The following is a 20,477-nucleotide window of genomic DNA, read 5'->3' as shown; positions in this document are numbered from 1 at the left end:
CCCATGAACGAAGCCTAACAAGAAGAGCTGTGTTGGACACAACCCCTCAAAACCCAAAACATAACAACATGCATAACATGATAACAATAACACAAAAATGTTTCACATATGAAATTAACCAACATGTTTATAATACAACATCAACATATCATAAACATAAACATAAACACATCATAACACTCTTGCAATGACCCACTGCCCTTGCGACAACCAACTACCCTTGTGACATCCCCTCGGCTTTTATCACATACCATGTTACAAGAATATGTATTCCTTTAATCTTTCCACATATGTTATATTCATCATAACACACTCATAACATGCTATACAAAATAGGTACAACACATATTTGCGTACCCTACACGCTGATGTCCACTCTTCTTACCTCAATTCTAGTAGTAATCCACACCTTCAATATGTCCCTTTCAGTGGTCTTAGTGAGCCCTATGCCAAACAACATACAAACTTTCATCTTTTAGAGACTTGTATCCAAAAAAATCATTTTGCACATAATCTTACTCATTTATGACCCAAACCACTCCAAATTGTTATTCAAAAAGTCTTAAAAGTCCCCAAAAAGTCATGGAGGATGTCCCCAACGAACCCCACTTAAAACAACCTCAAAATGGCCAAGTGTAGCAGTGCTATTATTTGGGCACTGGAGCAGTAATTAAGTCCACAATTTAGCAGCGTCAGGCGCTGCAACGATAACAAAATGGCATTGGGGCGATAATTCGAAACTTGTCTGCCGACTCAGCTTCGAACAACCGTAACTCTCTCAATTTAAATATGTTTTAGACTATTCTTTTTGGATTTTTCTCGTCTTGAATCCCTCAATATCATCATAAAATTCTTAGAGATATAAATCATACATAAGAGTTTACTTATACATTTTATTATCGTGAAAATATATTCATATATCATAAAGAATATAAGTCACAAAGTTTTACCAAATCCCCCCGAACCAAGGCCAATTTACCAAAAATACCCCTCCTTAATGAAAGTGGATATTACACCAGGGATTTATAAGCAGGAGACCCTTTCAACGATGGTCTAGGGGGTGTTCTTGAAGTAAGCTATTGAGAACTTTTCGGAAGGTCAGTTCGAGGGATAGTTGCCTACTCGAGGACTATTGGGTGTGTTGCCACGTGTCACAAGAGAGTCGATGTGTTTTTCTGTTGCAAGAAACGTATGCAGCAAATTGTTTTCAAGGATATCCGTTAACTTAACAAATTTAATGGGCAAGAAGCAGAAGTTTGTTTGGACAGGCGAGTGCGAGGACAACTTCCAAACAATGAAAGATAAACTTATAACTACCCCGATGTTTTGTGTAATGAAAAATAAAGATAAATTTTTTGTATACTATGACGGGTCTAAATAGGGACTTTGATGCGTATTGCTGTAGAATGACAAGGAAGTGGCTTAAGCATCAAGGCAATTGAAAGATTATGAGCAAAGATACCCCACTCATAACCTTAAATTAACAAGTGAAGATATGGAGACACTATCTTTATTGATAAAAGTGTAAAATATGCATAGACCATAAAATATTGAAATATTTATTTACTCAGATTGAGCTAAATATGAGACAACGAAGGTGGTTGTAATTAGTAAAAGACTACGACTATGAAGTTTTGTGGTAGAAGATGCCTTAAGTTGTAGGGGCAATGGTCAAGTGGCAGGGTTGGGAAATGTCTTAGCAAAGTTGTAAGAGGAAATGGATTGAGTTGGTATCGAATTCAATACAGGTGGAATGGACAACATAATCCTCCAATCGATGCTTTTGGAAAGGTGTTGACGCAGTTTTTCGCAAATAGTGGATTATGAAATTCATCAATAGAGAGATTAGGCTTTTGCTAAACCGTAACTTGATAAAAAAAAAGTATTAAGATCACCCACACTTTTTACGTGGTTCAATGGTTAAAGTTCACCTAGTCCATGAGTCACTCTTATTAATCGGTTTGTTTCTCACCGTGAAATCGTCTGTCACAATTTCACCAGAGTATTTGTATACAAAATATTCTTTCCCTTTCTGTCCATTCTCCCTTGTATTTATAGGGAATTCTTCCTAGACAAATTTGGGTAACCATGCATAAATATGGTAACATACATTTTTGGGTAACATCCCATTTACTTAAATACATTAATGCCTATTGATTCTACACCCCCAATACTGAATAATAAATGCAGAATAATATCTGAGCATTAATGAGTGTATAAGGAATCTTCCTTGAAGTGAACACTGTACGTCATGACCACGCTTCTGTGAGCTGAAAACTTCCTTTGAGTTTGATGTCGAAGAGCTAACATGAACCGACACTGGTCACGTTCAGAGTTTCACAAAGGCAATATGGCCATCGCGCATCTCGAACTAAGTTGTGGTGCAAGAGGCGATCTGGAGACTATCTGGTTGTCGTAAGCTATCAAGTTTGACTCGATCTGCTCATTCTAGAGTTAGCAAGATGTTTTTTTTTACGCTTTCTTGATACGCTTGTCTGGCAGCTGTACCCGTGCTGAGTAATTAAGTTCAAATTTATTTTGGGGTACAACATTTGCCCCCCATGCCCCTGTTCATGCATGATGTCACTTCTGACACGCATAGTAGGGGCTTTTACACTTCTGTTATGTGAAAACATGCCTACCCACTCACTCGAGTGCGAGTTACGTGTCGGTCTGTAATAGGCGCATGTTTGGGTTTTGTGTACTGACAATTGTCTTGTCAACTTTTTGTCGATTCTTGGTTTATTTAGTCTACGCCCTTGGATCTTGAATTGTTCTAATTGTGTGGCCTAGATCGGTTCCCAAAGTTTACGTATAAATAGGAGAACCAGACCAGGACTTTACCACCTTTGCATTAAAAAAAATTCCTCTTCTTTCTATAGAATATACTTTAAGAACTTTTGGCGCTCCCTCATTTTCCATAATCATCAAGGTTATTTCCTCCTATGCTGCCATCATTTCCTCGACTAAAAAAAACCAAATTGTAAGTATCTTTATATCCAATTTAAATTTCATCTTCTTATTATACAATAATTTTTATGAAATTTTGCAGTATATTTTCTTACTTTGGTTATGTTTGAGTTTAGTATGGGTTTTTGTTAGGTAAAAAATAATAGCACTATGTTTGATAAAAAATAATGCACAAAAAGAAATGGGTGATTGTCTGCATTTTCTGGGTTTGAAAGAGGAGCATCTCATTATGAGAATGTAAAGATTTAAGGGTTTTTAGGGATGAATGGGGTCATCTCTTATAGATGTATATATATTTTTATTATTATTTTATTTTAGGCCTAGAACCTTTTGTTCGTCTGCCTCTTAGGCTGAGACAATTTCTAATTGAGTTATTCATATACTTGTGTTAGTATATGTTTATTAACTTATGATCTATTTTTGTTCCCCTTCATCAATTATCTTGTCATGTTGATGAACCTTAAGTCCTTGTACATTTGCATAGTCATAGAGGTAAACTTTAGATCGAGATGAGTGTCAGATGACTCGTCTAGTTAATTTTGGCCAATGACAAAGTTATAACCATGAGTTTGTTTGCCTAATAGTGTTATACATGTTAGGAATCAGGCCTCATACCTGGTTATAACCAGGAGATTGTTCGCCTAAAAGTGTTATAAATTTTAGGAATCAGGCCTTGGACCTGGTTATCAAGATTTTATTTGCCTAATAGCGTTATACCTGCTAGGAATCAGGCCTCAAACCTGGTTATATCCAGGATTTCCTAGTTGAATTGTAGGTTTTATTTCTTTGAATTTTCTTTAACTTAATTCTTATTTGGAATTTCTTTGAAAATTCGAGCTTTAAAAAGACGTAGAATAATCAATTTTCCAAATTCTAAGCTTTACAAATTCACAAATGTACTCTTCAAGGGTTATATGCCCCCAAGCGATCATAATTTATGAATATTCTAGGCCGCTTTTACAAAATGAGCACTTGATGCATCACAAGAATAAGATTAAAATATTGGTCTTACGTTAAAATTACGTAGCAATCTAGTGCTATTAAAATATAATTTCTTCTATAAATAATCCTTACACGGAAAAAATACTAAAAACATTAAACATTAACAAAGTCGTCCTATTACTAATAGTATTTTTTTTCAGATGTAGAGCATTCCAGGTCCATGGGACCAACTCTCAACTTAACCGAGCTAGTTTGAAGGTTCCTTCACATAAGATTTCCACGATCTGGTATGGTTCCACCCAGTTCGCTCCCAATACACCATCTTTAGAATCTTTACTTGCCAAAAACACTCTTCGGAGCACTAAGTCACCATGTCCGAGTCTGCGTCCTATTACCTTCGAGTTAAAGTAACTAGTAATTCTCTGTAGATAATGAGCGAGCTGTAATTGTGACTCCTCCCATTTTTCCTCGATCAGATCCAGAGATGCATTGAGAAAGTCGTGGTTTCGATCTTGATATAAGGTTTTCTGCCTATGTGATGTCACTAGTGCTTCAATTGGGAGCATAGCCTCACTTCCAAAGGTTAAAGAGAAAGGAGTGTGCCCTGTGGAGGTGCGATGTGAGGTCCTATAGGCCAAAAGTACTTGTGGGAGCTACTCGTGCCATAGTCCCTTAGATTCATCTATTTGTTTCTTTAAACTCTCCTTTAGGTTTTTATTGACAGCCTCGACATGCCCATTATCTTTCGGATACCCCACTGAAGAAAAACTCATGGTTATGTCGCACTTCTCTCGAAATTTCATTTAAAGATCACTGTCGTGCTGAGTTCCATTGTCAGACTTGATCTTCTTTTTAAGCCAAAAATTGCATATGATGTTCTTCATGACGATATCCATGACTCTCTTCAATGTTATGGTCACTAGAGGCTCGACCTCGACCCACTTTGTAAAGTAGTCGATGGAGACAACTGCATAGCGAACTCCTTCTTTTCCTGCTGGTAAGGAACCAATCAGGTCGATCCCCCATACTGTGAATCGCCATGGTGATGAAATCATTGTTATCTCCATGGGTGCTGCTCGAGCAATTGTCAGAAATCATTGGCACTTATCACATTTTTGGACGTATGAGGTCGAGTCCTTTTTGAGAGTAGGCCAAAAATAGCCATGCCTCAATATTTTTAGAGCCAGATTTTGCAACCCAACGTGGTCTCTAGAGAATCCTTCATGTATCTCATGTAGGATAGTTTGTGCTTCCTTGGGTAGAACACACTGCAAGAGAGGTAGCAAATGCCCTCGTCGGTGGAGAATTCCATCTATCATAACATACCGTGGGACTGGATATAACAATTTTCTCGCATCCTTTCTATCATTTGGTATTTTACCGGTTGTGAGGTATTCCACTAAGGGGGTAATCCATGTTGGTTTTGTGTCAATCACTCCAACCTCACCTGGTTCTTCCTTTATGTTTGGTTTTTCTAAGAAATCCATTGGGAATACATTTAATGTATCTACCTCTTTGGTGGTGGCATGTCGGGCTAAAGTATCAGCATTCGAATTCTGCTCACGGGGTACCATCTCAATCGAGCACAACTCAAACTTAGGCAACTCGTCTTAAACCTTAGCTAGATAAGCCACCATTTTGATACCTCAAGCTTAGTAGTCCCCCAATATTTGATTAAACACGAGCTAAGAATCAGTATAACATTGGATTGGCTTTGCTTTTAGTTCTTTTGCTTCCAGTATTTCTGCCAATAAAGCTTCGTACTCTGCTTCATTGTTGGATGCTTCAAATCTGAACCTCAGGGTTGTATGGAATCAATGTCCCTCAGGTGAGATCAGAATTATAGTAACTCTGGATCCATTTTTGTTAGATGATCCCTCAACAAAGAGTTTTCACAACTCTTGCATTGGTTCTCTCATTGGCTAATCCTAAAAACTTGTGCTTTCTGCCACAAAATCAGCAAGCACTTGACTCTTGATTGTTGTGTGTGGCTTATATAATACATTGAACATACTGAGTTTGATGGCCCTCTTAAGCAAATGTTCTAATGTTTTAGGATTTTACAATACCTGTCTTAAAGGTTGATCGGTTAAGACGTGGATGGTATGGGGTTGGAAATATGGTGTAACGATCCAGATTTTTAAGACTCGATAATGCGGAAATATAAATGTTTTCATTTAACAAAATGTCTCAAAAACCCGTATAAAAAATACTTTTTAAAAGTCATATGGTCATACTTAACATTTAATTACAAACAAATTAAATCTTCCCAAAAGGTCGGTCCACATATACATTTGCAAGGTAGACTCCAGCACTCACTGATCTACCTTGCCCTTGTTCTTACCTACAACAGGAAACAACTAGGTAAGCGAAAACGCTTAGTAAGTTCAACTTTAAAACAAAAGCATGCACAGAATTAGAGTTCCGGATCCATCTAGACCCTACACAATCAATGTCAAGAACGCAAAAGCGTCCTGGAAAACTTATGGTCATGCCTGATAACAAATGATAAATTTTTTCCTATAAACAGATAAATTCCTGCACTCAGAAAATCCTAGAGTAAGCAGATATATTATATCACAAATGTTTCTTATCAACAAATATATCCCTGCACTCAGAAAATCCCTGAGCAAACAGATATATTATATCACAACTATTTCTTATCAACAAATATATCCAAGCACTCAGAAAATCTCAGAGCAAGAAGATATAATATATCACAATATAATTCGAGACCAACACTTGACAAATTCTAACAATTTGGGCGTAACACGCCCTCCAACATAAATGCTAATCTGTAAGAGAGAATCGAGTCTCAACACTAAGATCTAGTCAATAAATATCCCCATCAAGGGTAATTATCGTGTTACCTAGGACATCACTACTTATCCAAGAGTGTAATCGAATTTACATGAGTTTACAGAGACTTCTATGTTAATTAGTGGTGCTGGTGAGCAGTTCCCCCTAAGGTGTTCAGCCTCACTCAAACTTGGCAACCCCTAGTATCTCTAGGCACTCTCACTAAATGGCCAATATTCACGGCTGCTATCCGAGAATAACTTAGCAGAGCACTTGCTCGGGTTCTAACCGTTCACTGATTAAGTAAGCATGAGGGCCCCTAGGTCCCATTCATTTTGGCGCCCGTAGGTTTAACCAACAATCCTCACCTCTTGGCCACTCGTTGCGGTAATGAGCCGGACATAATAAAATCAAGCAGTGTGACAGGGACCAGCCGTCTAGGATATGACGGATATCTACCATTCATATTTTCTAAATCAGCACTCACTAGACTAACGTCTCAAAGAAACTGTCTGCAATAGTGTATATATGTGCATGTGTCCCTGTACTAACATACAATACATAGTCGTTTCATGTTGCAGCCACACAATACAAGTTGACTTACTTGGAGTCCTTAGCACTCAGTAGGTTTTCACCCTCCAACGTTCAGTCCAGTTATGCTAGCTAATACTGCAGTTATCCATACAGTATACTCGGATTAATTATGACACTCATAATTCATTATTATTATTTTGGGTAGCTTGGTCATTTTAATAAAAATCATTTGTAAGGATTAATGATCCATATTTGGTTTTAAACCCGTTAAGAAAATTTATAGAAAAATATTTGAGAGTAAACCCTAATTCTCAGGGAGACCTATCCTATGGTCTCGATACCTAGGCTCGGGTATTACAATAGTATTTTCCCACAATCCGCTAAATATATTATTCTTTAAAGGTATCGCTATTAACCTGTACTTTCAACAAGTCGGTTAAAATATATAGAAGATTTTAGCCGGTATTATATCTAGAAAATACTAATTAAATTCATTAATTATTTTTCAAGAAAATAGACTCTTAATTTTTCTTTTATTTTTCAAAAGGTTTTAATCTCTAAAAACAGTTTTTAAGAAAATAGCCTAATTTGTCTTAATACGAAAATTGTTAAAAATTTCCCATCTTGACTAGTTAATTTTTTCAAAATCAATTAATCAAGTTTACTTACTAGAAAAATAATTCACTTAATCATTATCTCAAAATATAGGGTTTTAAACCTTAAACCCTCTTTTAATTTATTTACTAATTATAAATTAAATCTTTTATTTTTAAAAAGAATAAAAATTCTTTAATAAAAATAATTCACACTAAACTCAAAGTGGTAATTTTAGTCAAAATATGTTTTCAAGACTTACCAAGTTTATATCTTACAATAAGCAAAATTTTACTTTTTATCTTAACCCTATGTTTGGTAAGGATGAAAACTGGGAGGAAAGAAGAGAAAACTGGAGAGAACTAGAAAGGTGAGTAGTTTGGTTGGAGGGAAGAGAGAGGGGAAAAGAAAATTGGATAGAAAATTGTGGTGGGACCCACCTGAAATATTTTCTCTCCATTTTGGAGAGAAAACCAAATAGAAAACGTTTGACTTTATTTTTTGAAGTTTAATGACTAAAATGAAATTGACTTTCACATTATTTATTATTTTTAATAAAAAATATTTTATTTTTATCTTCACATTTTTGTATATCTTGAAAATATATTATGTATATTGAAAAAAAATAATATATATTGTGTTAAAAAATATTATATATTTTTTAGTTTAAAAATTTAAATTATAAATTATTTATATGCATTTTTTTAGAATATAAAATAAATGGAAAAAAAGATTAGTATGCATGATAAAAAAATTATTTTCATGCTAATTATGATAAAGTTATAAGAAAAAAATATAATATTTAAATTATGAATAATGCATCAAGATAAATATATAAATATTAATATAATGGTAAAAATTGTCAATTTTATCTTACATACCAATCAATAGAAATAAAATAATTTTCTCTCCTCTCCTTTTACCAAACAAGTAGGAGAGAACATATATTTTTTTCTTTCCTTTATCTTTTCTATCTCTTCTATATTTTCCATCCCTCTTATTTTCTTTCCTCTTTTCCAAACATAGGCTTGTTCCAAAGTCTCATTTTTTACACTAAGTGTGAAAAGCCTATTTTTTTTCACATTTTTAACTACATACATTGTTAGTTCATAACTTTAAATTTACTTACCCAATTGTTACCAAAATTTCCCAATTCTATTTTTGGTATGCCATTTAGGTCTTTGTAAAATCTTAGGTCAAAATGAGTATTTTTTATTGGTGAAATTATTTTCCAACAAGGAGGTAAAAATGACCTTTTTTTCAATTCCTTATTTTTATCCAAACTTTGACACTTAATAACTTTCAAACCGTTCAGTATTTTCTTACCAAATTTTACAGTAGAATACTAGGTTATGCCAATAATATTTCCACCAAAGTTTAGAAAAAACTGGGTTCATTTGCCCTATACAGTGGCTGTCCAAACTTGGTCCAGAAATTAAGAATACGAAAAAACTGTTTTTTACCTAAACTCATTTTTAAATATTTTTTAGTGTTTCAAAAGCTCAATTTTATGTACTCAATCTCAACAACATCACAGTATAATTAAATTTTACATAAACCAATATACAGTAGATGCTTGACCCCTTGGAAGTCACAGCTCAAAATATGTATTTTATTTTAGGGTTTCCAACAAAACCATTGGGGTTTTGGTTTTGTTCCCTATTTTTAAAAATCAACACACAAGCATCATAAAAATTATAAAACAACCACCATAATATTATTACATCACCAATAAGAAACTTTAAGCATTAAATATACAAAATAATGCTTAAAAATAAAAAGTAAACTTTTATCTCTTTGTTGTTCTTGCTTAAGGTTTGGATCTTCCTAATAGCTTTGGCTCCTTCAAAACCTTTCAAAAACCTTAACCAACTCCCCCCAACTATATAGATGGTTAGCTATTTGAAAATCTATGGTTAAAACTTTACAAAAGTCTAGTTTATTGAAACTTTACCTTAGGGAAAACCCTTCCTAGACCAAGGCTTAGCTTCCAAGCCTCCTTAGTGTTCTTGAGGTTGAAGGTGGAGAGAAAACTTTGAGAGAGTTTTCAAAAAAAAGATGAGAGTGATTGAGAGAGAGTGGGGGTCGGTTTTGGGGAGGGTTAGAATAGTTTATACAACTCTTTAATATCTCCTAAAACACTGAAGTGTTTTACTACCCACTTGGAATTATCCCTAATATTTAAATGAGATTAAACTCAATTAAAATTTGGTCATCCCCATTTAATTCTTCACATGGACAGCCACCACATATATTATATATGTGATCTTATTTATTTCTTTTTAGATAAAGGTTAATAAATAATTCTTAAGAAGAAAAATCCAATTTGACTTCCTATAACATTTTTCCCTCTTATTAAGTTTTAAACACAAAACTTAACACATAATAATTAAATTAAATGTCTCTCACATTTAATTTAATTAATCACACAATAAAATTTAACCTAAGGTCCATTCATGGAATAAAATTTCCCATTTCGGTAAAATTAAGAATTTAACACAAAATGCCCTAAAATTTTCCTTTTCCCTTAGGTTTATTATTTCTTACCAAACTTTAATTTTTATGAATGTATTTTATGCCCAAAATATATTTGCCATAGTTTTTCACTTTATTTGCCGAGATTTTTACCCGATCAGGGTTTTTGTGTCGGTCAAAAACCGAAAGTCTTATCTTGACTTTTAAATCACAAAATTCATATTTTGGCTAACAATAACTCATGTAATAATTTCCAAACAAATATAATATTATTTAAAATAATATTCTTAAGTCGAGGAAAAAAAATCACGACCCGAGTCGTTTAAAGGTACCCAAAAACGCAGCTCCCTCATCTTGTCTTCTATTTCCCAGGTTGCCTCTTCAATGCCATGGTTACACCACTGCACCTTTACCAACGGCACTGTCTTGTTCCTCATCACTTTTTCTTTTCAGTCTAGAATCATCACCGACTTCTCCTCATAGACGAGTTGAGAATCAATGCTCAGCTGCTCATAGCTGAGTACATGTGAGGGATCGCGCATGTATTTTCTCAACAAGGATACATGAAACAAGTCATGCACCTTAGACAGGGCGGGCAAAAGAGCTAAACGATAAGCTACTTCCCCAATCCTCTCTATGATTTCTACAGGTCCAACGAACCTCGGGCTAAGCTTTCCTTTCTTCCCGAACCGCATATCCCCTCGTAGCGGAGCTACCTTCAATAGAACATTATCACCAACCTCAAACACCAGGGGTCTTCTGCGTCGGTCGGCATATTTGCGTTGTCGATCAACCAAAGTTTGCAAGTGTTGCCTTATCTGTTGGATGTCCTCGGTAATCTGATCAACCTCATCCGATCCAAGAAACTTTATTTCACCGGTCTCGTGCCAATGAATCAGAGATCGACATTTCCTTCCATACAAAGCCTCATATGGAGCCATCTTGATGGAATCATGATAGTCTTTATTGTAAGCGAACTCTATCAGTGGAGGGTTTTCATTCCACGAGCCTTGAAAGTCGAGCGCACAGGCTCTTAGCATATCTTCCAGGGTCTGAATTGTTCGTTCACTTTGACCGTCTGTTTGCGGGTGGAAAGAAGTGCTGAACTTCAGTTTAGTACCCAACCTCGTTTGGATTCTATTCCAGAATGTCGAGGTAAAATATCTGTCACGATCTGATACGATGGAGTTGGGTACACCATGCAGTCTCATTATTTCTTCAATGTAAATGTTTGCTAACTTATGTGCCCCATAAGTTACCTTGACCGGCAAGAAATGAACAGACTTAGTCAGCCTATCTACGATAACCCAAATGACATCGTGCCCCTTGGGAGTGGTTGGTAGACCTGTAACAAAGTCCATAGTGACCATCTCCCACTTCCATTCTGGAATTTCTAAGGGTTGTAACAATCCGGCTAGCCGTTGATGCTCGACCTTTGTTTACTGACAAGTCAAGCAGTGTGCCACATATTCTGTCATCTCCTTTTTCATCCCAGGCCACCAAAAGTACTTCTTCAAGTCTTGGTACATTTTCGTGGTACCCGGATGCATGGCATAAGGAGCATTATGTCCCTCGAAAAAGATCTGCTTCTTGATTTCGTCATCGTCCGGAACACATATTTTGCCCTTAAACCCGAATATTCCATCTTCGACGATATAGAATCCTGGTCGCACCTCGTTCCTCACTTCGTACATCAGTCCTTGAACCCATGGATCAACTAACTACCCGCCTTTTATAGCTTCCATAATGGTAGGCTCGATAGAGAGGTTAGCCAAATGACCAACTACTATCTCTAAATCCAAGGTAGCGAGGTCATCTTGTAACTGGGGTGAAATCTCTTTCACTGTCATCACGTAAACACTTGGTTGTTGACTCAATGCATCTGTCACCTTGTTTGATTTTTTCGGGTGGTACAGAATGTCACAGTCGTAGTTGTTGAACAGTTCCAACAATCGACGCTGTCTCATATTCAATTCCTTCTGAGTGAAGAAATACTTCAGGCTTTTGTGATCAGTGTAGATGTCGCAGTGTATCCCGTACAAGTAGTGCCTCCATATTTTTAGTGTAAAAACCAATGCTGCATCAGCACTGCTCCCAACCCTCGGCCTGAGGCATCGCTATAAATAGTACATCCCTCTGTGCCATTAGGGATTGTCAGCACTGAGGCAGTCATCAATCTTGTTTTGAGCTCCTGAAAATTGTTCTCACACTTGTCAGTCCATTCATATTTGATGTTTTTGCTGGTGAGGGAAGTCATTGGTGCGACTATTTTGGAAAATCTTTCCACAAATCGCCGGTAATATCCCGCTAACTCAAGAAAACTTCTAACCTCATGAGTGTTTTTTGGAGGTTTCCACTGCTTAACAGCTTCTATTTTGGCATGATCTACTAAAATTCTGTCTCCCGACACTATGTACCCCAGAAAACTTACTTTCTCTAGCCAGAATTCGCACTTCGAAAACTTAGCATAAAGCTTTTCGTCTCGCAGATGCTGGAGGACCAGTTCCAGATGTGTTGCATGCTCTTCTTTGCTTTTTGAGTATATTAGAATATCTTCAATGAACACGACGACAAACTTATCCAAATACTCATGAAATACGTGATTCATGAGATCCATGAATGCTGCAGGCGCATTGGTTAGTACAAAGGATATCACTAAGAACTTGAAGTGACAGTACCGCGTTCTCAAGGTTGTCTTTGGTATATCCGTCTCCTTAACCTTGAGCTGATGATAGTCTGATCGCAAGTCTATTTTGGCAATTCAGACGCTCCTTGTAGTTGATAGAAAAGATCGTCAATCCTCAGTAATGGATATCGATTCTTGATCAGGCACTAAGCATAGAAACCTAATTACTACACAAGTCATACAGGTATTTTTGCCCAATATGTAACCTATTTCTATATAACGATAGCATATTCAATTCTCATCTTTTGAATTTTGAATCAAAATCATAAATCAAGAACATATTGATCAAGGATTTACTAGCATTAAGCAACATTATATAGATTAGAATAAAGAAGAAGAATCAATAGAACATCATAATAACATTAAATAGAAATCCAAGTGACTACATTAAACCCTAGATAAGAAAATTAGTTCATGGAAAAGAATAGAAAAAGAAGTAATAGAAGAAAGAGAGGAAATAGAAATAGGTCAAGAATAAAGAGAGAGATCTAAAATATTCTAAAGCACTCTTTTTATAGTGATAAGGTTGTGAAAAGAGTTTTCTAGATGTTTTCATTTGTTACTTGATAATGCTCCAAAATATCTTTACTTGAATTTAAAATCCCATAACTCTAGCTTGTGTAATCTTGTAGGTTGAATATCACTATGTAAACGTCCGAATTTTACTTTTCTTGTCAATCAAGCTTTCGTAGGTCCTTGAATAATCTTTCCAACACCACCAAGAACATGTAAATTGGATAAGTGAGTCGGGAGATATGCTAAAAATACCGAAACTATTTCAAATTCAAAACATCTCAGATTTTCCCAACAATTTAAGTTTGAATTCTCCTTTACTTCTCCAATCAATTCAAATAAATATCTTTTTATTATTTTTCTCTTGATTGAAGATAATATTTCAAATAAATTTTGAAATCTTTCTCAAATATCCATTTAACAAATGACAACTTGAAAAATACAACAACCACACATAAAAAGAACTAAAAATATAAAATAATAATAATAAAACTAAAAAATCTAAGACTAAAACAATATTAAAAATCTATCCTATCAATTCCCACCATATCTCCATTCTGGTCGCCCTCACCAGTCCCCTTCTGCTTATTGCCCCTCGCCTGGTTATTCTGGGTAGCGGGCTAAGTCGTAGCTGCAACATCCACCACTGCTCCAGTGGGTTGAATAAGGGTCTGGATGGTTTCTGCGACAACAGATTGTGCCTCGTCAACAATCTCATAACTAGAATACTGACATTATGAGGATGTTTGAATGTGCATTCTTGAGCTCGCGCAGAGATTATCCATTCCTGAGCTCCAGCGAGGAATTCATCTACACTCTTTAGTCTTTTCCGCTGGAGTTTTTCCATAAATCACATCCTAGTGTAATCCCTGTCCTAGATATAACTCAAATCATCATGGCGAGCTGGATATCCTCTTTGTGAGTTTAGATGATCATGTAGGTTGGAATGTGGGTCGGAACAAAGGCTTTGTGGGGAGCTTAAGTGATTCCTCAGGCGAATCTCATGCTTGCCCTGCGCTAGATCTCTGACTAGTAGCTTCCATCAGCAAAGCCTCCAGCTCGTGGCTGGGGACGAGGACCTGGATTATGAGTGCAAGGTTGCAGGATATAAATGTCCTATGAAGGGGGAGGATTTCTCCTGCCATCCCCTTAGGCTGGAGCATTCCTCTGTGGGTGAGGTGGCGCTGGATGTTGAATTGGTGACAAATGATGTCTTATTGGTGAAGCTATCTGTGTTCCGTCGGGGCGCACTATGTTAGCTCCCCCTTAGTATACTCCAACTTCCCGTGTTGGAGGAAGGGCCGGTTCATTTCTCCGTGATGAAGGTTCTGGTTGTGGCACGGATGGATTTGCTGGTATGTCTCGCCTCTTGGAATTGGTCCCAGATCGCCCTATTTGGCCAGGCTAGTTCCTGGGAGTATGAGTTGACTGATCGTTCCTGTGAGGGTTAGTAGGTTGATCATTACGTGGGATCCGTACAAAAGGTATGCAATTCGAGGTCCCAATATGAAAATACCGACTGACATGAGATCAATGATTCCTATGAGTATTAACAAGTTGAGTTTTTCCCTGGATCCACTCAGAAGGTATGGAACTCAAAGTTTTTGTCCTGATAGAGCAACCAAGATTGGGTCAATTATTCTTGTGGGACCTATGGGACCCACTTTGTCTCCTCTCAATATTAACATTGGTTGCAGGAGGGGGTAATCGATTTAAGATCTCCTCAATCGAATTGTTAGCTTGGGCAAGATGGCTCCTTAACTAGGAATTTTCTATCATGATGGATGTCAGGTATCCCAGATGGGGATTTGGTGGGCGTGAGGCTGAGCTCCAAGCATCATCTTGGTCCACATGTTGTTTTCCAGGATGACGTTGAGCAGTTGAGCCTTCTCCGGTGGGGACAGCTGCACTGTTAACCTCCTAATCATCAGGTTTCTCTGTCTCGGTGTCACGCATAGATCGGGTGACCACCATGGTGAATGTTAGGTGAAACTTCCGTGGGGAATTAAGCCTAATATGCTCTCAACGATAGCACCAATCTGTTGACATGGTTTTTCTCCCACAACAGATTAAGAATTCCGAAAATAGAGAGATTAGACTTTTGCTAAACCATAATTGAATAACTAAAAAATTATTAAGCTCAGTCACACTTTTTATGTGGCTTAGTGGTTAAAATCCACCTATTCCACAAGTCACTCTTATTAATTTGTTTGTTTCTCACCATGAAGTCTTCTGTCGCTCGGGTGTTTGCAATAGAGATTCAGAATATGGTCGTGCCTAAACCAAGGATACAAGAAGACTTTGTGTCGTTTAATGTTTAATCATTCCTCTTTTACTTTCTGTCATTCTTGCGTCCACTTCTCGTTGACCAAAATGGTGGTCAACATTTTACATAGGGTATACTGGTATATAGTTCATCTTGCTACTTCAATTCCAAGGTGATAGATCATAAGTTCTAGGTCGATGATTTGGTCTTGATGAAGGTCTTCTTCAAATACCTAGCAGCTAGAGTGCTAGGACAAAATTGCGAGGGACCTTACCAGATCGAGAAAGTTTTGCCTCTCAGCACTTACAAACCTTCTTGGCATTAATCAAGAACTACTGGAATAGCGAGCATTTGAAGATATATAAATACCACTTTTAGAGTGGTAACTTAATTTCAAATGTTAAACTTGTTATTTAAGAATGTTAAGGGTCTGGTCATTAATCGTCCGGTCTCCTATTTTTGTGTTAAGACTAATTTTTTGACACATTTTGACATTTTTATATTAAGAGTAATAAAAGAGATTACGCGAAGAATGGTTGATTCTTGATACAAATATGCACGTGTGTTAATTAATTTTTATACTCGAATAGTATTCAATTGGTCAGTATACTTGAATAGTGTTCAACTAGTCAGTACACTTGAACAGTATTCAACTGGTTGCTAAAATCAGGCAGTGTTCAACTGGTCGGTAAAATCGAGCAGTGTTCATCTGCTCGGATATTTTCCATATAGTCTATTTGTTTCATGATTAATTAACTACTCGAATAGATTCGGTCAAGTAGCAAGTGACCAAGGATCTTTCAACCCTCGATCACTTGGGGGCACATAGGGTATACTGGTATATAATTTTACACAGGCAATAAAAGCACGACTTAAGCTATTTGTTTTTAAGATAACATGTAAATTATATACCAGCATACCCTATGTGCTTCCCAAGTGAGCGAGGGCTGAAAGATCCTTGGTCACTGGCTACTAGATTGAATCTTTTCGAGGAGTTATTTACTCGTGAAACTCATAGAATATATAGAAAATATCTGACCAGTTGACACTGCTTGAAAGTACTAACCAGTTGAATACTGCCTGATTTTACCAACCGATTGAGCATTTTTCTAGTATAAAAAATAATTAACACACATGCATATTTTTCCTAAGAATTGATCAAGCTGTGCATAATCTCTTTTATTACTCATAATATAAAAATGACAAACCTATCTAAAAATGAGTCTTAACAATGTGACCGATCAGCTACTGACCAACCCCTTAACAAAAGTAAATAATAAGTTAAACACTTAAAACTATGCCACCACTCTGAAAGTGGTATTTATTTATAATATATCGTCAGATGCTCACCATTCCAGTAGTAACTGATCAGCACTCCGTTCAGCCGAGAAAGTTTGTAAGTGTCAGGAGGGAAAACTTGCTCAATCTGGTAAGGTCCCTCCCAATTCGGTCCTAGTACTCTAGCTATTGGTTCTTTGATAAACACGTTTTTAAGATCGAATCGCTGACCTAGAACTTCCTATCTTTCACCCTGGAATTGAAATAGCGAGACAAATTATATACCAGTATACCCTATGAGCCCCCCGTGTGATTGAGGGTTGAAAGATCATCGGTCACTTTCTACTTGACCGAATCTGTTCAAACAGTTAATTACTCGTGAAACACAAAGAATATATTCAAAATATTTGAGCAGTTGAACATTGCCTGATTTTATTGACCAGTTGAACACTGCCCGATTTTACCGACCAGTATCACACTACCTAATTTATCCAACCAGTTAAACACTATTCAAGTACACGAACTAGTTAAACAGTGCCTGATTTACCAACCAGTTGTCCATTTTACTTACCAGTTGAACATTTTCAATTTTAGCGATAGTTAAACACTACTCGATTTTACTGACTAGTTGAACACTGCCAGAGTTTACCATCCAGCAGAACACTGTTCCAGTACACCGACTATTTGAACATTGGCTGATTTTCCAACCAGTTGAACACTGCCCGATTTTACCGTCCAGTTGAACACTGTTCAAGTGTACCGAAAGGGCTGTCGCTCCTATGGTTGATGTCATTCAACCTTGTAGGTCGATTAGTCAAGCCCTGTACCGCAACCGCCAATGTGTCAAGTTGAGTTTGAGTAACCGGTGATTGTATTGATGTTCTAGCATCTTCACTGCCTGGTTGGGCATTTTTGGTCGGCATACTTCTGTAACATCTTTTTTTCTGATGACATCTTGCAGATCCTTTCGAGTAGCATGTCTACCTTCCCAACCATGCCATTATTTGTATTGAGGCATTTTTCTATCCTGAGGAGCTTTAGGAGCTTAGGGTTGATTGTTATCTGTCGGGGCTTGCCTACTTCATGACCGGTGACTTCCTGAGGGTGTTCGAGAATTTCCTTTCTTGGTGGACAATCCATATGGTCCGATCGGTGACTCCGACTTCATTGAGGTCCTCGACAGTTAGTCCTCCAGGTTGATGGCTCCCGATCAACATTATTATTTTGAGTATCCCCAAGCAGTTGTTTGTGCTGCGGCTTGTGCATTGGTCTGTGCCAACTAGGTAGTAGCTTTTAAGGCAAGTGCAACCTCACGATGTCGTCGGTTGGCCTCTTATTGCCTTATTTTGATTTCTTCATTTCGAGATTCAATGTCCCATCTCTGCTGCTCGAACTCAGCCTTCTGCTTGGCAATCTCTTTAGCAAAAGACTCTTGTCGAGTGTTCAATTGCATCATCTCCTCCTGGAAAATTACCATGACCTCCTGGAGTTGTTCCGTCTCGGGGGTTATATCCTCGAGAGTGACTTTAGGCTCATTCTCAGGATTTTTGGGAGCATTGAGTGGGTTAGGACGATCATGATGAGCAGTCTCTTTTGTAACGGTTGTGTCAGACCTTTTAGGTGCCATAACTGGTTGGATGGGAAATTTGAGGTGCTTCTTTATTGAGCTCTCAATGAGAGCCCCAAAATTTTGACCACTGTTTTTGTCAATGACGAGTATAAGCAAAAATGACTAAAAGATAAAGGAGAACTGAATAAAATATAAACGACGCAGAGATTTTTACAGTGGTTCAGCCTCAATAGTCAGTAATATCCTAACCCACTTAGTGTTTTTATATATGCCATCCTACACCTAAGATTAGATAAACCTTAGCCAACTGAGTTTCTCAAGTGTAAGTAATAATATATTTTGATAGAGTATCTCTAGAAAGTATAGTCTCGGTTCCAAAAATCTAAAAAGATTCCCTAAAATGGGACCATGATCCTTGTATATATAGGCTCATTTAATGTACAAGATATGTCGTGGGCCTTGACCACGTCACCACATGCTTTAACCACAGTTTGTTAATAAAATAATACAAAATATTAACCAAATTTGAAATACAATAAAATAAGCTATTTTTTCGAGATATTTGGGATGTCTTCCTCTAATAGTTAAGGAATCTTCTGGTCGAGGATATTTTAGTCATTTCTCAATTTATCTTGTCAATACCACTCACACCTTAGAAGGTGTAGTATATAGTTGACTTAGGGATCAACGACCTATAATACTATGCTCCAATAAATGAGAATATTAATTAAACTATTACTCAACTATAAATAAGGAATTGAACACTTAGTTATTATAGAATTATATTTACAAAATTATTTTGTGCAATCCATTCATATAGTTTTGTTCTCCAATTATTGGTTCATTAATTAGAGAAGGCCAAAAATTTTGTTTTGCCCTTCTAATTACATCTTGTTCCTTAAGTACCATTAATTCACTAGTGAATAATGCAAATAACAAAAAAAATTCTAAAAATTAACGGGAGGGGTCAAACTTATTTGATTAATTTATAATCATATTATAAATTTGAACTCAAATTATGTAGTTCCAAAATTAACCCTTATACTACAACAATTTTTACTTTTGATGACTCTCTATGATGTCTTACACATATGGTGTAAGACATTTAAAATTAGAATGGGTATTTCATGTCTTATGGTGGGAGATATTGAAATTTTTTATTTTTGACTTCAATTGTAAGTCATTAAAAATATGGGGAATATGTTGTAAATATAATGTTTGGGCCCAATTTGGCTTTAATTCTAACGTCTACCTTAGGGAGACGTTGAAAGTCTTTCTTAAAAAAATAATTAAAAAAAGAAAAAAGCTATCCCACGATTTTCATTTCCAGCACAACCAATTCATTTCCTTAATTATTTTATTTAAAAAATAAATAAAAAAAAGTAAATAACTTTACAAACCCTAATTAGCTGGAGCATTTTTACCAGGAATCAAAGATGAAAAGTCAGCATATAAGGGAAAGACAAGTGGTATTTCATTAATTGATATGTCAAAGGGTGGTGAGGTTGCAGCAAATCAGAATGTTAGCTGCATTTTAGAAGGAAGATTCTAGAGAAAAAAGGGGGGCTCACGTGGAGTACTAGGAGGGCATTTTGGGCAAGAAAGAAAAGAGGGTTTTGTATCTTAGCCAAATAAGAGAAAAGGACAGCCTCCATTATCAAATTTTTTGGAGCCATTTTTTTGGAGAGATTTGAGAGAGCTAGAAGGACAGAGAGAAAGGAGGAAGGAGACGTACAAGAAGTCCAAGAAGAGAAAAGAAGAGGAATCTTACATCTCCATTGAAGAAATTTTGTTCTTACTCTCTCTCTCTTTCTCTCTAGATTTGCATTTCCTCTTTTGATTTGTGAATT

The sequence above is a fragment of the Humulus lupulus genome, chromosome 7, assembly GCF_963169125.1.
Source record: "Humulus lupulus chromosome 7, drHumLupu1.1, whole genome shotgun sequence".
NCBI classification, from domain to species: Eukaryota; Viridiplantae; Streptophyta; class Magnoliopsida; order Rosales; family Cannabaceae; genus Humulus; species Humulus lupulus.
The sequence above is the reverse complement of the archived record's forward strand: the minus strand, read 5'-3'. Positions refer to the sequence as shown.